Source organism: Ictidomys tridecemlineatus, chromosome 4 (genome assembly GCF_052094955.1).
Source record: "Ictidomys tridecemlineatus isolate mIctTri1 chromosome 4, mIctTri1.hap1, whole genome shotgun sequence".
NCBI classification, from domain to species: domain Eukaryota; kingdom Metazoa; phylum Chordata; class Mammalia; order Rodentia; family Sciuridae; genus Ictidomys; species Ictidomys tridecemlineatus.
In genome coordinates this window covers 64932459-64949807 of record NC_135480.1, presented here as the reverse complement: position 1 = coordinate 64949807, position 17349 = coordinate 64932459, and the positions used below count along the sequence as shown (strand labels likewise).

The 17349-nt window shown below is 52.6% G+C and overlaps 1 protein-coding gene across 2 annotated transcripts in view; it reads right to left on the bottom strand.

Moving 5' to 3' along the window:
• Capn5 (calpain 5) overlaps positions 1–17018 on the bottom strand; it is a 55064-nt gene extending 38046 nt beyond the window's left edge. The window contains exon 1 of one of the 2 annotated variants that reach the window (XM_078046713.1): positions 16814–17018. The gene's annotated coding sequence lies outside the window, so the exon portion shown is untranslated. The remainder of the gene's footprint in view (positions 1–16813) is intronic. The other variant, XM_005323228.4, reaches the window with a different exon arrangement.
• Between the last annotated feature and the right edge of the window lie 331 nt (positions 17019–17349).

Genomic DNA, 17349 nt, shown 5'->3' with positions numbered 1-17349 from the left:
AAGAAGAGGGCAGGAACAAGCAGGTGTTCAGAGACCAAGCACCTGAATGACTGTGCCACCTCTGCTAGCTGGACCCTCACACCCCATCAAGGCTGCAACAGTGCCACACCTCGAGGATCTACTCCTCCTGGGCCTGCCTGGGCAATGCTGCAGCCCCATCAAGGTTCAAGTAAGTTTCCCAGTCTCACTTGGGAGAAGAGGAGGCTCGGGAGGTTGGCTTCCAAAATCATGTTGGAGAGGAAGACTGATGTAGGTGCAGAGGCCAGTTGCACCACTCACCTGCTGGGTGACCTTGAACAAGTCACGCAGCGTCTCTGAGCCCCCATTTTCTCATTTCTGCCATGGGAACAGTGCTGCTCGGATAACTGGAAGATGCTGCTATAATTAACCACAGGCTGGGAGAAGGCCGGGCAGGGGGAGCAGGAGGAGCAGGAGGAGCAGGAGGGAGGGGCCCTGGGTCACCTGCCTCTCAGGAGCAAGGGCTGAGCAGGTAGGGCTCCCCACTCACCCTGGACGGAGCTGGGGCCTCACAGGAAGCAGACGATGAGGGGAAACAGGAAGGAAGGCATGAGACCAAGCAGAATGTGGTCTTGGAAGGGACAGCAGAACTCGGACACAGGACAGCTGGCTTGTTCCTTGTTCTGCACCAGCAGCTACTTTATCTTCCACGCCCACATCCCTACGGGGGCTGCTGTGTGACCTCAGACCAACCATGTAACCTCTCTGTCTTCCCCTCTGTCCAGACAGGCCAATCACCCCGCGCCCTCTGGCCTCCCCCCAGCCCCAGCCTTGGAGGCCGGGGGAGAAGACCTGGCAGAGCCTGAGAGGGCTCCGGCCCACAGGGACCTGGCCATGTCATTACACTCTGGGTTCCCGGCAGCGCAGCTCAGGAAGCAATTTAAGCTGTTAAGAGTTAGATGAGAGAAGCTGGAAGCAGAAGCCCAGAAACAAGCTTTTGTAGTTCCAGTATTTCAGAGTCCAGAGGGCCCAGAGAGGTGGAGTGGGTGGCCAAGGTCACACAGCACAATTGGTGAGTGTTCTCTAGGTCTGCTCCCAGGGAAAAGAAGGGGAAAGTCTGTCCAGACAGGGACCAGGAGAACGGGTGGGGCCTTGGGCTGAGATGCAGCTCCACTGCCCCTCCACCTCACCCTGAGGGCCAACCTGATCCACGCTCCTTATGCTGGGTCTTCTGGGCCTTTGGGCTGACAGCCCTCCTGCTGCATCAGAACCCCATCCCAGAGTCTATGCATCTGACTCTGGGCGGCTCGAGGCATCGGAGCCAACTACTACCACTGCTTATCTCTGAAGCTGCAGACGACCAGGAGAAGGGAAGCTGGCCTCTCAGCTGGCCGCTCTCTCTAGGCCTGAGCTCCGGGCCTGGCCCTTCCCATCCTCAAGCAATATTACACAGTGTTCAGCCAGCCAGGGCCCAGGGGGTTCAGGACATCTGAGCATCCCAGCTGCCCTGAGAGCCTGCCCCCTTTCCTTTCTCTTTCTCTCTTTCTTTCTCTCTCTTTTTCTCTCTCCTCCCTCCCTCCCTCCCTCCCCCCCTTTCTTTCTTTTTGGCACTTGGGATTTAACTCCGAGGCATTTTACCACTGAGCTGCACCCCAGCCCTTTTTACTTTGAGACAGGATTTCACTAAGTTGGCCAGGCTGGCCTCAAACTTGTGATCCTCTTGCCTCAGTCTCCCGAGTAGCTGGGACCATGGGAATGCACCACCCCACTTGGCTCCCTCTTCCCTTCCTCTGCCAATCCCACCCCGCAATTTCCACTGGGGCCTGAGCTCCAGTGCGGTGGGTCCCTGCAGTCCCCCTCATGGTGCGACCTCAAGCCTTTGCACAGTTGGCCCCTTGCACAACCCAGCCCTGCCTCACCAGTCCCAGAGCACCAGCTCCCCAGCCCACTGCACACAACCCCTGGGTGGAACCTGTGTCCAGGTCCTCTCTGCACTCCCAGGTCCAACGCTGGGGTCAGGGACTCAGTAAGCACTCAGTGGGCCAGGCAAGGCCAGGGCGGAGGACCCTCACTCCTTCCCAGGCACAGCTCGCTCAGGAGGGCAGAGCTCCCTCTGCAGGGGAAGCTGCTTCCCAATCACAGCCCCAGACTCAGGTGGGCTGGAGCTGGGCCCCGTTCCCCACCAGGCCAGGCTTCCCTCTTCCTTCCTGCTCTTCCTCATGGCTGGGTGCCAGCCAGTGCCCACACCTGCAGTCAGCTCTGCTGGGCCCTGCCCTCCTCCAGGGGCCGACACCCTTGGCTGTAGTTCCCCAATGCCCGCCTAAGCTATGAGGCCTGGAGCAGGACACATGGCCTCTCTGGTCTGCACAGTCCTTGTCTGGAAGGAAGAGGGAAGGTGCCAGGACCTTGTGCCTCTGAACAAGGCGCCACCACTCGGAGCAGCACACCGACACCTCAGTCGGCTATGAGTAGTTGGAAGCAGATTGTGGAAGGGGCCAACTATGCAAAGACCCTGAGGTGGCGCACACCTATGTCAACAGCATTAGGGGAACTGCAGGGAACCCACAGCACCTGGAAGCAGGAAGTGGGGACCGGCCACAAGAACTGACGGGGTCAGGCATGATGGGGCACGTATGCAGTCCCAGTGACTCAGGGGCTGAGGCCACAGGATCACAAGTTCAAGGCCAACTTAGCCGGACCCTGTCTCAAGATAAATTTTGTTTTTAAAAGCCTGGGGATGTAGCTCAGAGGAAGCGCACTTGTTTGGCCTGGGTGAAGCTCTGGGTTCTATCCCCAGCGTCGCAGAAAGAAACAGAAGGGAAAAAAGAAGCTGAGTCAAAGAAAAATAAAAGGTTGCCGGTGGAATGGGTGGAGGGCAGGGAGCTCCCAGGCGGAGCTGAGACTGAGCTCGGAGCTGAGTGCACGCAGGGCAAGGCACTTACCTCTCTGAGCCTCTGATGGGAGATAATGGAGGGTGTTAAAAAAACCAATGGCACAGTTGAGTCTAAGTTCAGGAGTAAGAGGGCCTCAAATCGGCACAAAGGACCAGGAACAGCCAGAGATTTGCAGAGAACAAGCTAAGGGACTCACTCTACCAGTTAACCAGCGGATCACAAAGCTCTCCCACTGAGACAGTGCTGGATGGACAGGCAGACCAGTGGAATAGAGCAGAAGGGCCAGGTAGGGCCGGGCGTGGTGGCGCACACCTATAGTCCCAGTGGCTCAGAGGCCCAGGCAGGAGAATCTCGAGTTCAAGGCCAGCCTCAGCAACTTAGCAAGGCCCTAAGCAGCTTAGCAAGACCCTGTCTCTAAAAATAAAAAGGTTTGGGGGGCGGGCTGGGGTTGTAGCTCTGCAGTTGAACACTTGCCTGGCATGGGTGAGGCACTGGGTTCGATCCTCAGCACCACATAAATAAATAAACTAAACAAAGGTATTGCATTATGTACAACTTAAAAAAAATTAAAACAAAAAAGGGGCTGGGGATGTGGCTCAGTGGTTAAGCACTCTTGGGTTTAATCCACAGTATCAAAAAAAAAAAAAAAAAGAAAGAAAGAAAAGAAAAGAAGAAAGAAAGAAGGAAGGAAAGAAAGAAAGAAAAGAATAAGGAGGGCCAGATAGGCCACAAACATAGGGACACCTAAGGTATGGCCATGCATGGTGCATTCAGGAAGAATCACCCTTTTAATAAATAGTGCTAGGTCGATTGGCTATTCATATGGGAAAAGATTTATCCTGACGCCTACCTGCCACTACACACGGAAACCAATTCTAAGTAGACTGCAAATCTAACTGCAAGGTAAACCAATAATGCTTCAAGAAGAAAAAGAGCACATCCACATGGATAAGAAAAAGAGCTTGACTTCATTAGTCATCAGGGAAATGCAAATTAAAACCACAGCTAGATTCCAGAGTATCCCCCACTAGGATGGCTAAAATGAAAAACGCCATAAATGCTCAAAAAAATGAGTAGCTCTGTGATAGAGCACTTACCTAGCATATGCAAGGCCCTGAGTTCCATTCCCAGCACTATACCAAGGAAAAGAAAATCCCAGGTTTAACTCTTATACTCTGGTGGTGGGAATGCAAATTGGTACACTTTGCTAAGGCATTTGACTATGGCTAGTGTAGCTGAACAAATGCATACTCTACTGCCCAGTAATTCCACACCTAAGAATATGTCCAACAGAACCACATGCACATATTCACCAGTTACGTGTAGACCAGTGTTTATCCTGGTAGTACGTTATGCTGAAAATTAGAAACAACCCATATGTCCATCAACAAAAGAACAGATAAATACGTTGTTATATATCCACATAATGCACTCCCAAAGGATGATGAAAATGAACAAACCGTTGCATGTAACCCCATGGACGGATCTCACAAGCATAATACCAAACAATGAAAGCAGGGCCAGGATAATCCTGATACCAAAGCCAGAAATAAAGAAAATTGTAGGCCAACAGCCCTAATGAACGTAGATGCAAGAAATCCTCAACAGCTGTGCGTGTTGGTGCACCCTTACAATCCTGGTGATTCAAGAGGCTGAGGCAGAAGGAGAGCAATTTCAGAACCAGCCTCACCCACTTAGCAATGCCCTGAGCAACTTAGGGAGAGCCTTTCTTAGGTTGATTGATTGATTGATTGATTGATTGATAGACAGGTAGGTAGATAGATAGGGCTGTGGATGTGGCTCAGTGGTAGTGGGTCTATGGGGTTCAATCCTAAGTACCAGAACAACAACAACAATTCAATAAAATAATAGAAAACAGAATTCAGTAGCACATTAAAAGGATCATTCACTATGATCAAGTGGTACTGATCCCTGGGAATCAAGGATCAATAAATGGGATACACATTACATGTAAACAGAATAAAAAACAAAAGGTACATGATCATCTCATTAGATACAAGAAAAGCATCTGACAAAACCAAGTATTCTTCATGAGAAAAACTCTCAACAAACTAGGCATAAGAGAAATGTACAAAAATCAGTATTCTTTCACGTTCAAGGCCAGCAACTTAGTGAGACTGTCTCAAAATAAAAACTATAAAGGGCTGAGGATATGACTTGGTGGTAGAGCACCCCTGGGTTCAATCCCTAATCTGTAGAAAAGGGAAGAATCAAAACAACAAAATCAACAAACTTGAATACTTAATAATCAGTGAGCCTGTAAATCAGCTCCAGTCCAGAAATAAATGAAAAGATCATTTCTTTAAGGATTGGAAGGATTAATAGAGTCACAACATCCATACAACCCAAAGCAATCAGATTCAGTGCAATCTTTTGGTACTTAGGGAGGTTCCAAAGATATTTTTCACAGAAATAGAAAAAAGAATACTAAAATTCAAATGGAATTAGAAACGACCCCCAAAAGGAAAAAAAAATGAAAGGAAGAAGTCTTCGAGCAACAAGGACAAAAGCTAGAGAAATCACAATACCTGACTTCAAAATATAGTACAAAATCACAATCATCAAAGCAACATGGTGCTAACATAAAAACAGACCCAGAGACCAATGGGACAGAAGAGTGAGCCAAGCACTAAATCCACACGTTTATGGTCGACTGATTTTCAACAAAGGTGCCAATAGCACACAACAGGGAAAGGCCAGTCCCCTCAGTAAGTGGTCTGGGAAACTGGACGTTCACATACAGAAGACAACGTATCATAACAGGAAAATCTGTTCAGGCAGATTAGAGACTTAAACTTTAGACCTAAAGTTGTAAAACTACTGGAAGAAAACACATGGAGCAACTCCACAACATTGGTCTAGGCAATGATCATCTTGCATCTAACCCCAAAACCACAGGGAAGAAAAGCAAAAAATAGGTATATGGTACTACACCAAATGAAAGCAAAAGAAATCATCACCAGAATGAAGAGGCAGGTACAGAATGGAAAAAGACATTTGCAAACTGTATATATGATAAGAAGTTAATGTCCCAAATATAGAAGAAACTTGTATGATTCCACAGGGATAAAGCAACCTTACTTTTAAAAAATGGACAAAGGTTGCAGAGAGACATTAAAACAAACAAACAAACAAACAAACAAACCACAAGCAAATGACCAACAGGTATGAAAAAGAAAAAGTTCAACATCACTGATCATCAGGTAATTGCAAATCAAAACCAAATGGATCTAATACTGTTTGATGCCTACCACCAAAAAGTGCTGACAAGAACACGGAGTCGGGGAACCTTGTGCATGGTAGGAGGGATGTAAATTAGCAGAACCCTTATGGAAAGCGGCAGGAAGATTCCTTAAAGAATTGGAAATAGCCAGATGCAGTGGCACAGCCTGCATGCCTGTAACCCCTCAGCTTCTCGGGAGGCTGAGGCAGGAGGATCGCAAGTTCAAAAGTTCAAAGCCAGCCTCAGGAACTTAGTAAGGCCCTAGGCAACTCAGTGAGACCCTGTCTCTAAATAAAAAATTAAAAAAGGGCTGGGGATGTGGCTCAGTGGTTAACATCTCTTTGATTAAACACTGAGTTATGGGGGTGAACCCATTGCACCCCTGGATTCAATCCTCAGTAACAAACAAACAAACAACAACAACAACAACAACAAAAAACCACTACCATTGTATCCAACAGTCCCACTGCTGGGTAACATCCAAAGGCAATGAAGTCAGTGTGGTGAAGAGATGGCTACACTGCAGAGAGATTTACAGCAGCCAAGATACTGAAACAAGCCTCCATCAACCAGTGAACGGATAAGAAAATGTGGTACACAGATACAATGGAATACTACTTGGCCTTATAAAAGAGGGAGATACGTTCGGTCATTTGTGACAACATGAACGAGCCTGGAGGAGAGTAGGTTAAATGAGCCAGAAAAGAACTGCATGGTCTCACTTATATGTAGAACCTAAAAATGCTGAACTGATTGAGAATAGAAGGATGGCTGTCAGGGGCCTGGTGTGGGTATTAGGGAAGGAGGGCTGGGGAGACAGTGACCAAAGGATACAAAATTTCAGTCAGGAGCAATAAGTTCAAGAGACCTGCTGTACAACATGGTGACTATAGTTAATAACAATGTGGGGCATTCCCCCCACCCCTCAATACTGGGGATTCCATCCAGGCTGGATCCTCAGCCACATCCCCAGCCCTTTTTTATTTTTGAGACAGGGTCTCACTGACTTGTTGAGGTTGGCCTCTAACTTGTGATCCTCCTCTCTAAGTCTCCAGCCATCTCTGGATTACAGGCATGTGCCACCACATGCCAGCTAATAATGTATTATATCTTAAAAGTTACTGAGAGAGAGGACTTTTGAGTGTTCTCACCACGCACAAACAAGGTGAGATAATACATACATTCATTAGCTTGATTTAGCCATTCCACACTTGTATACCTACTTCAAAATATCATACTGTCCATGAATATATATAATTTCTGTCCATTCAAATTTTAATTTAAAAAAAAGGAAACGCAGGCATAATTCATCTCTAGTGAACAGAAAATAAGACAGTGACCACTCTCAGCTTTCCATTAATGGACGAACACCGAGATAGCCAGCTTCTAAAGAGAACAGGTTTGTTTTGGCTCAGGGCTTTGGAGTTTCCAGTCCCTGATTGGGGGACCCGTTGCTTTCAGGCCTCTGGTGGGGATCTGGGTGGCAATGGCGGGAACCCATGGGGGAGCAAAACCACTCACCTCCTCATGGCTGTGGAGCGAAAAAAGAGGAAGAAGAGACCAGGGTCCCAGAGTCCTCCTCCAAGGGAACACCCTCAGTGTCCCGCCGGGTCCCACCACCTTCTAAGAGGCCCTCCCTGGGGATGAAGCCTTTTACACAGGGGCATCTGGGGGACATTCGGGATCCAAACTAATGCACTACCTTTAGGGTTTGGGACTGGAAGGGGCTTGATGGGGCTTCTGTCATTCTGACAAAACTCTTCAGTGACGTGGGTGGTGGTTATGTGGGGGTGGTCACTTTATTTTTTATTTTTTCAAGTACTGGGGATCAAAGCCAGGGCCTGGTGCATGCTAGGCAAGTACTTTACCACCGAGCTACAATCCCAGCCCTTTGCAAAACTGCCAAGACTGGCCTCCAACTTGTGATCCTCTAGTCTCTGCCTCCCGAGTTGCTAGGCATGTGCCACTACGTCTGGCTTGGGGTTGTCACATTGGTAGTCCATGTATGCTTATGATTGATGCAACTTTCTGTGGATCATTTATGCTTCATTAAAAGTATTTAAAAGCCAGCACAGTGCACCTGGGAAGGAGGAGGGCTAGATCTGGTGACCTAGGCCCTAACAGATCTGGGCTCTTCACAGATACAGCTCTGTCACGTTGGACACTAGAAGCCTAAGTGGATGACCCAGAAAGGCAGAGCAGGAAAGAGTGTCAGCCTGGACAGGGCCTTGTCATCTACAGGCTGTGTGACCTTCTGCAGATCTCCACCTCTCTGATCTTCAGCCCCCTCCTCTATCTCTCAGGACACTGTGGCTTTGCCATTCAGAGCGCTCAAGTCCAAGAGGGTCCAGATGAGATGTCCTGTATCCCAGTGGAGCCCATACCTGCAGATTTCTCTGGGGCCTGGCAAGGGCTTACAGCCGCCTCAGACCATCTCAGGAGATGTTCTTGGCCCTGAGGAGCACGGGCACAGTGCTCAGGGAAAGGATCATAGAGGAGGCTATAGAGGACCCAGTCAGAGGTCCTTGGACACCCCCCACAGGCATCAGTCTTGTCTTGAGGTGAGGAAGCTCCAGAAGGTGCTGAGCAGGGGAAGAACCGGTTACACCTGTCTCAGAGAGATCCGCTGGAGCCTGCCATGCGTGGCTGGATCAGGTCTGTCCCCACCAGAACTGACGCTGTGACGCTGAGGCCGAATTCCTCAGTGAGGTGGCATTGGAAAGTGGATCCTGGTGGGCGGTGTCATGGAGTCACAGTCCTGGAATGGGCTACCCATCACAAGAGTTCAGTCCCCTTTCTTTCCCACCTGCCTGCTTCCCTTCCGCCTCCTACCATGAGTTGAAGCAGCATCAAGTCCTTACCTGATGCGACCTGGGGTCCAATCTGGGATTTCCCAGTCTCCAGAATCGTGAGCCCCAATAAACCTCTTTACAAACCACCCCGTCTCAGGTGTTCTGTTATAGCAACAAGACAAGACATTGCCACACGGAGGATAGACTAGAAAAAGACACGAATAAGGGCAGAAATACCAGAAGGAAGGCTAAGAACTGGCAAGGCCACACATGAACGGAGAGGAGTGCGTTCCAGAGGCCCGTGGGAGGCAGACCCAGCTCTACAGGGCGCCAACTGGCAGTGGGGGGCCTCGACCCCTCCCCCACAGGCCACAGGAGTGCCTCATGAGGCACAGGCCTGGCAGGGTAGGTGTCATCCAGAGCCAATGGAAGAAAACAGAGATGCTCCCACCCATAACCTGGCAAAGTCCCCCACGCCCCTCACCTCCTTTCCTCAACCTCCTACTACCCACCCCCCACTGCCCTTTGCGATGTGAGCAGGGAAGGCTGCAAGCTTCCTGGAGGCTGAGCTGAGGATGATGGGTGGCGCATGCATCCCAGCAACACGGGAGGCTGAGGCAGGAGGATCGCAAGTTCAGGGCCAGTCTGGGCAACTCAGCAAGACCCTGTCTCAAAATAAAAAGTAAATGGGCTGGGGATGTGGCTCAGTGGTGAAACGCCCCAGGAGGAGGCAGGACCAGAAAGCTCAGCCTCAGGCAGAGGCTTAGGGTGTGCATGGCAGGACAGCTCTGCAGGGCTGGGGACACCAGGCTGAGTGGTGTCAGTTCCCACTGGGGACATCGAGAAGCAGGGGTCAGATGCTGATGGAGTGACCCCGGCCAGGGGTGGCAGATGCCACGGGGGCGCCTGCACAGGGTGGAGGCTCAGCCTTTGGTAGCTGACTGATGACCTGCGTTTCTGTTCGGGGGCTTTGTTGGTGGTGGTTCTACATTCATGGTGCTGAGAACCGAACCCAGGGCCTCGAGCACGCTAGGCGGGTGCTCTACCAACTGAGCCACAGACCAGCCCCGGTGCTTCTGTTTATCCCACGCCTCACTGCCAACCTCCGCTCGCTCGGCTGGCTGGCCACCATTTTAAGAATGTTTTTAATGTGGGTCTCTGTTCTGTTGTTGGTGTATTCTGACCTCCCAGGACCATCTCTCATAAAGAGGAGCGACACAGGATGGGGGGAGGCAGGTGGGGAAGGAGAGCTGGCTCGGGCCCTCTGTCTCCTGGCTCCTGGGCTCTGGCTCCAGAGCCGAGGTGGCCAGGCCCTGTGAGTCACTCCAGCCAACACCAGGCAGGCTGGCACCAGGGCCGGGAAATCCTGTCTTTCTTCTCCTCCCCTCTGCTTATCATTTCTGTCTGTGTCCAATCCATTCCCTGCCTGGCTACAGACGAGGTGGGGCTGTGGCTGGGGGGTGGAGCACTTGCCCAGCAGGCACCGGCCCTGGGGTCCACGCACAGCACCACCAAAAACAAAACTAAAATTCCAACCAGGCAGCTAGGAGACCCAGAGCACCAGAGGGCAGGGCCAGACCTACAGGGCACAGGGTCCCATCTGGTCCTGCTATAGGGCACAGGGTCCCATGTGGTCCTCATGGACGGTGGCCCGGGTGTGAGGAAGCAGCAGGCCTCTTGGCCTGGCTCTGGGTGGCCCTGACTGAGTCATAAGGCCGGACCCCACAGCTGTTCCTGATTTGGGAACTGGGTCCTGTCCAGGGTGTCAGGAACAGGAGGGAGCTGGGAGGTGGATGTAGGCAGGATGACGGGGGACAGGTTCCGTGGGCCTTGCGCTGGGACAGAAAGAACCTGAGAACCTGAAGGTGGGGGCTTTCTCCCCAGGCTGTCTCAAGTCTCAGGAGATGGCTGCCATGGGTTTGGCACTCAAAGACCCACATCCCAGGACAAACCCTCATTGTGGGCAACCCAGGACAGTGGGTCACACTACAGAGGGGCCCCCAGGCCAGCACCATGTTCTGTAGAGAAGGCCCTGGGCTGAGGGGCAGCAGTGAGCACTCCTAGCAAGGGGCATTCTCTCTCTTACCAGGGAAGGGTGAGGATGTAACATACAGAGTCCAGGACACAGGTGCCACTCACCCCCCTCCAGGGGATACAATCTAGCAAAGGCACTTATTCAGATCACAAAAGCCACTTCTGCTCTACTGCACTGTGTGACACCAGGCAAGCCCATGCCCTCTCTGGCCTACAGGCTCTTGCTGAGGAAAGGGGGAGAGAGGGACACTCCTTGCCCTTTTCCAATGGTGGGTCTGTCAACAGGACAGCCTCTTTCCCCACTTCCTACAGAAGCAAGCTATGCCCCTAAAAAAAGAAAAACACACCCGCCTCTTGGTTGCAAGGTTTAAAACCTGATGAGTACTGGTACCCTTTTCTCATGCAGGGAAACTGAGGTGCCATTCCTCAGAGCAAGTTCTGTACAACTGTAGAAATGAGCTGTGCTCTTCTAACCGCAGAGGCTCAGACGGGAAAGAGAAGCATCTAGGGCAGAGGCAGCAGCCTGTCCATGTCAAAGTGCTGCTCTGTATGACCTACCACCTCTCCCTCAGGCTAAGATGGTGACCCTCACCAGCCGTAGGGGTCCCACGCAGGGTCTGTCCCCCATCCTCTTCACTCACATTTGCTCTGTGCCTGTCCAAGCAGGCAGTGAGGAGTCAGGGCTCTGCCCTAGGGGTCAGCCTGGTGAGGGAGAGATGGAGACTTCAGGAAGACAGAGGGATCTGCTATCAGAGGGAGGGAGCTGTTCAGACAGTGCCTGGAAGGCTGCATGGAGGAGGCTGCATTTGAACCAGCTCTCAAAGGGTGGATTGCACTGGGCATGATGGTACACACCTGTAATCCCAACGACTCTGGAGGCTGAGGCAGGAAGATTGAAAGTTCAAAGCCAACCTCAGCAATTTATCAAAGCCCTAAGCAACTCAGTGAGACCCTGTCTCTAATAAAATATATAATAGGGCTAGGGATAAGGCTCAGTGGTTAAGAGCCCCTGGGTTCAATCACCAGTACCAAACAAACAGACAAATAGAAGGAGGGGGTAGCTCAGACATGTTGAGTGGTGGAGAGTCCTGAAAGCCAGACTAACAATATAAGAGCAGCCAGGTGTGGTGGAACATGCCTGTAATCTTCCTGAGGAGGCAGGAAGATCTCAAGTTCAAGGGCTAGGCAACTTAGACTCTTGTCTCAAAATAAAACAGAAAGGGCTAGAGGTATAGCTCAGTGGAAAAGCACTTGCCTAGCATGTACCAGGCCCTGGGTTCAACCTCCAGCACCAAAAAAGAAAAAATATAACAATAAAATGAGAGGCCAGGCACGGTGATGCACAACTGTAATTCCAGCAGCTCGGGAATCTGAGGCAGGAGGATCACAAGTTCAAAGCCAGCCTCAGCAACTAAGCGAGGCACTAAGCAACCAGTGAGACTCTGTCTCTAAATAAAATACACAATAGGGCTGTGGATGTGGCTCAGTGGTTGAGTGCCCCTGAGTTCAATTACCCCCAACCCCCCAAAATTTTAAATTTAAAAATAAATATATAAATGAACAAAATGCTGCCCCTGAGAGAAGCAAGGCTGGTATGACCTGGCCTTGGCTGAGGGGGTGAAATGGAGACCCATGCTGGGGCAGGGTCCATGGCATGTGGGCCAGGGACTCTTTGGGGTTGGCTGAGTCCCTCCTTGGAGACACACGCATGGCTGACCATGCCTGGGGCCATTAGCATGTTAACAGCAATCCCAGGCCCTGCTCGCTGCGGGAAGTGTGTCCTTTCCTGCCCATAGCAGCTTTGAATGCCAATATCTCTTCTCCGTGCCCAGGCAGGGGGTCAATCAGAGACTCAGGATAGCAGGTGAGGCCGGAGATGTCCCACCCATATGCCAATCCTCAGGTGGGGAGAGTGAACCCAGGGAAGGGCAAAGCAGCCAACCTCTTCAGAAAGTGAAGGTCTTTCCAATCTACAGGTGCAGCAGCCTCAGATCCTGCCTGCAGCCTCCCAGGCTGAGACACTGAGAGTGACCTCATGGGGTAATGAGAACTGTGACTGGAGAGGCCAGCAGCTGTGGGCATCAGGGGTCGGGAGGAGGGCTGGGCATGGTGCCAGCAATGACACCACAACCGTGGTAGGCTAAACAATGGCCCCAAAGATGTCCACATTCGAGTCCCTAGAACCTGTGGGCGTTGCCATATATGGTGCGGGGACTTGCAGATGTGATTTAGGATCCTGAGATGGGGAGATTATCCTGGCTTATCTGGCTGGGTCTTAAATGTAACCACAGCGTCCTTATGAGGGAGGCAGGGATGCCAGTGCAGCTCTGCGGTGGCAGGGTGCATGGTTAGCATGCACAACGCCCTCCCTCGGGGCAATTCCCAGCACCACGCAAAGAAAGGGGGCAGGGAGGAGGTGACTACAGAAGAGGAAAAGGCAATGACCCGATGGAATAGACCCTGGGTGATGTGGTCAAAGGATACCAGCAGCCACCAGAAGCCAGAAGAGACAAGGAATGGATCTTCCCTTGAGCCTCCTAAGGAACCAGCCTGACTTTTAACCCCACAAGACTCAAAACAAAGACTTCTTTTTTTGTTTGTTTTTTGAGATAGGGTTTCACTAAGTTGCTCAGGCTGGCCTCAAAGTTGCAATTCTCCTGCCTCAGCCCCCCAAGTTGCCAGGATTATAGGCATGGGCCCCATGCCTAGCAAGACAGTCTCATGTGTGCCACTGTGCCCAGCAAGACTTCCAAAACTTCAAGAGAACACATCTGTGTTGTTTTAAATCACTAGCTCGCTAGTGCTTTGTTACAGCAGCAATAGGCAAGAAACACGGTTCTTAAAGCACAGTGGACAGGAGCTGGGGCTGGGGATCAGTGGTAGAGCGCTTGCCTAGCATGTGTGAGGCATTGGGTTCATCCTCAAAACCACATAAAAATAAATAAATAAAATAAAGAGCAGTGGACAGGTGGGTAATGGAGCCCACCCTCTCACCCTGTTCAGGCAAGTCAGCGAGTGAGGGAGAAAATCATTACACCTTGAACTGCTCCAACATAAAACAAAGTCACCAGCATGTCAGTGTCTTAGTTACTGTTATTAGTAGCAAATCACCTGAGTCCCTCACTGGCAGAAGTCACCTGGCACCATGGCAGACTCTGGCTAGATAGGGGCAGGTGGATCAGGCCAGCAGGCTCTCAGCTTTGGGCCAGTCTCCTGGGCCTGACCTGCAGTGATGGGCAGCTGGGTTCCAATGGATGGGCCAGAGATCCCTTCTGCCACACCTGACCACATGTCCTACTGTGGCAGAAAAACCACAAGACATGCCTCCAAGCCGCCTTGCCTCAGCCAGTGGCACCCCACACATCCAGGCCTGGGAAAGCTGGGGTCCCCAGAAAGGTTGTTTGAACAAAGAGAAAGGGAAACAGTAAGTCCACCATTACTGTCCAGCAAACACACACATGCTACACTCCTGTGTCCAAGACAACCTGGATTAGAATCCCAAAGGGACCTGGCCCACTTTGCCTTTAATGAATGAGGAAAGGCAAGGCCTGAGGCCAAAGGGAAGATTGCAGCTATCCCAGGGTGGCTCCAGCAATCCAGAGAAAAGGCTGCAGAGATGGGTCTTGAAGGCCAAGCCTGGGGACCACAGCAAGCAATATTTGACCCAGGCAGGGCAAGGAGTGACGGGCAGAAAGGTGTCTAGGCAGGCTGGAGGAGCTGCAGGAAGGGGCTCCAAAGGCACCCAATGTGTTGGCATAGGTGGGGACAGAGACAGGGCAGGGGGCTGAGGTGACAATGCTAGCTACAGAGAGACCACCAGTGGCTGCAGGGAGGGAGTTGCAGACCCTTCCTTCCCCAGCCTGGGAAGTCCAGGGCTCCTGCTGAGCTTTTCTAAGGGAACCTTCACAGGACTTACTGAGGGAGCTCCCAGCAGGCTCTGCCCGGTCTCTTCCCAGGGGATAGGAACTTTTGGCGAGGCCAAGGGACTTGGTCAGCCAGAGACCATCCATGTGGGGGGCCTGCAGGGTTCAGCAATTCCCCTCATCCATTAAAGCCAAGAGGGACTCCCACTTTAGTGACCCCACTCCCTTTTGCTCCTGTCCCAAAGTCTTATCCCCACTCTCTCCTCAGGGAAAGAAAACATGATGCTGATTGTCAACTACTATTAATTATGGCTACCCCTCACCATGTACCTAGTAAAGTGCTTCTAGGGACCCCATCTTATGTCCTCCTCATCAACCCCCAACCCCCGTGATAGGCTGCACATAGCCCCATTTCACATATGGGAAAACTGAGACAGGGGAGTGTCTCTGCCTCAAGGTCACAGGCAGGAAGGAAGACAAACAGCCAGTGTCTCAAGGAGAAAGAAGACAGACCCTGCAGGTGGGAGTGGTGTTAGAGTGGCCTCCTGGTGCCCAGTTTGGGGGCAGGGCTTTGGGCTATACAGAGAGCCTGCAGGGGAAGGCTGCCTGAATGGTGGCTCCTCCTACCCCCACAGTAGCCTAAGATGGCTCTAGCTGAGACACACACCTGACCCATGTAGTCCCAACCCTGGACAAGCACGCAGCTTCACACCTCCAGGCCTTCGCTCTCACCCTTCCCTAGGCCTTCAAAGTCCCGCCCTTTCTCTTCTGCTTGGTGGGGCTTCTTCTAGACCCTGCCCGGTGACTCTGAAAGTGAACTAATCCCAGTTCCCAGTCAAGAATCAGACCAGGCCTAGAACTCCAGGCCCTCTAGGTAGGGGTTCATCCATTGACCCACCTGCCCCAGTCAGAAAAGTAGCACCTCAGGGCACACTCTGCCAGAGCACCTACCTCTTGGTGTGGCATGAAGCTCTGGCTTGGCCTGGGGCAGCAGCAGCTGGACTCACCAAACCCAACCCAACTCCACCCACTCCTCTGTCTCCATCCCCACCCCAGGACTTGGAAACAGGAGCAAGAACCAGCCCAAGGACCCTGGGAGGCCATGATCCTTCCAGGGCCAGGAGGTCTCACACCAAGTCTCCCTCGGCACTCAAGTGCCCTCAGCTTTTGTCTCTCCAACCCCTGGCACAGGAGAATCTGGCTTGAGACCAGTGGCTCTGGGTTCCAATAGGGAGGCTCATTTCACCCATCTGTGCCCAATTCTCCTCATCTGTGTGGGGCCTGGGACTGCAATTCATGAATGAAATGCAGCCAGCAGAAAACTTGGCACCTATTAAGGATCTTCAGTCCCATTTCACCTAGGCTCGTCTCCCCAGACCCCCCAGTCAGGTGGGAACATGGACAGGATCAAAAAGGAGCCATTCTCTCCCAGATCCCATCCCACCCCGCCCTGTCCCTAACGTCATACATCCAGCCCAGCAGCCAAGGAAGGAGGCCCCCCCATGCAACCTGGGTAGGTGGACCAAGAACGGTGGTAACAGGCTCTGATGGCAGGGGTCCTGGCCTTTCTCAAGCTGGGGTGGGGCGGGGGTGAAAGGGGAACTCAGAGGGGTTGGGAGGTCGAATGGGTGGAGGGATGTGAGGGGGAAGGGGAAAGGGGACTTGTAAGGAAAACGAAAAGATACAGTCAAACCCGTGTGTTGAGTGCGCCCCAGCGCGTCTGCACTAGGAAAGCACGTCCTCCCCCAGAACACCCAGAGTAGGTTAAAAAAAAAAAGCCCCTAGCCTCTGGCTGCGGGTGGAGGTGGGGATGAGACCTGGGGGCCCGGCGGATCTTCAAGGCCCCTGCCTCCCGGCCTCCAGACTAGCGTTCACCTAACTCCCAGGGTCCGCGGGGTACACGACCCCCTGCTCCGATTGTGCTCACCGGGCACGCGCTGCCCGGCGCTGCACCCGCACACACACCCCTGAAACACACACACCTAAGCTCGCGCTCGCACACGCCTCCCTCCGCGCAGCGCCTCCTACCTGCCGCGCCGCCGCGGCTCAAGCCGGACTCCTGGGAGGTCGTTCACCGAGCAGGCACTGGAGCAAGACTGGACCGGCCAGCGCAGTGGCCTCGGGTTCTGGCATCAGCTGCAGTCGAGGCGGCCCCGGGCGGGGGCTGGAGCTCGGACTCCCGGGGTTCTGCTGCTCCGCCCGGCCCCGCCCCGCAGCCTCCACCCATTGGAGGCCAGGGGCGTGGCCTCCAGGGGGGTGGGCGGGCACGCAGTACTGTGCGCATGCGAACTGGCACCGCGCAGTGGGGCTGGCACACCAGGAGGTGGACGCTGGGTTTTCGCTGTGCGCTGGGAGGGCGGCTCTGGGCCGGTCCACCCGCCTACCCTTCTCATCTTCAAGAGACCCCCGCGCTCCCTTCTTCCCACCCTATTTCTGTTCCCGGTAAAGAAGTATCCCCGGAAGCCCTCCTGGGCAGAGAGAGACCAGGGCGGCAGCTACCCGAGGGCCTGGGACTGACTGCTGGGCACCGGATCCCGAGGGGCAGAGTGCAAGACCCTCGGAGA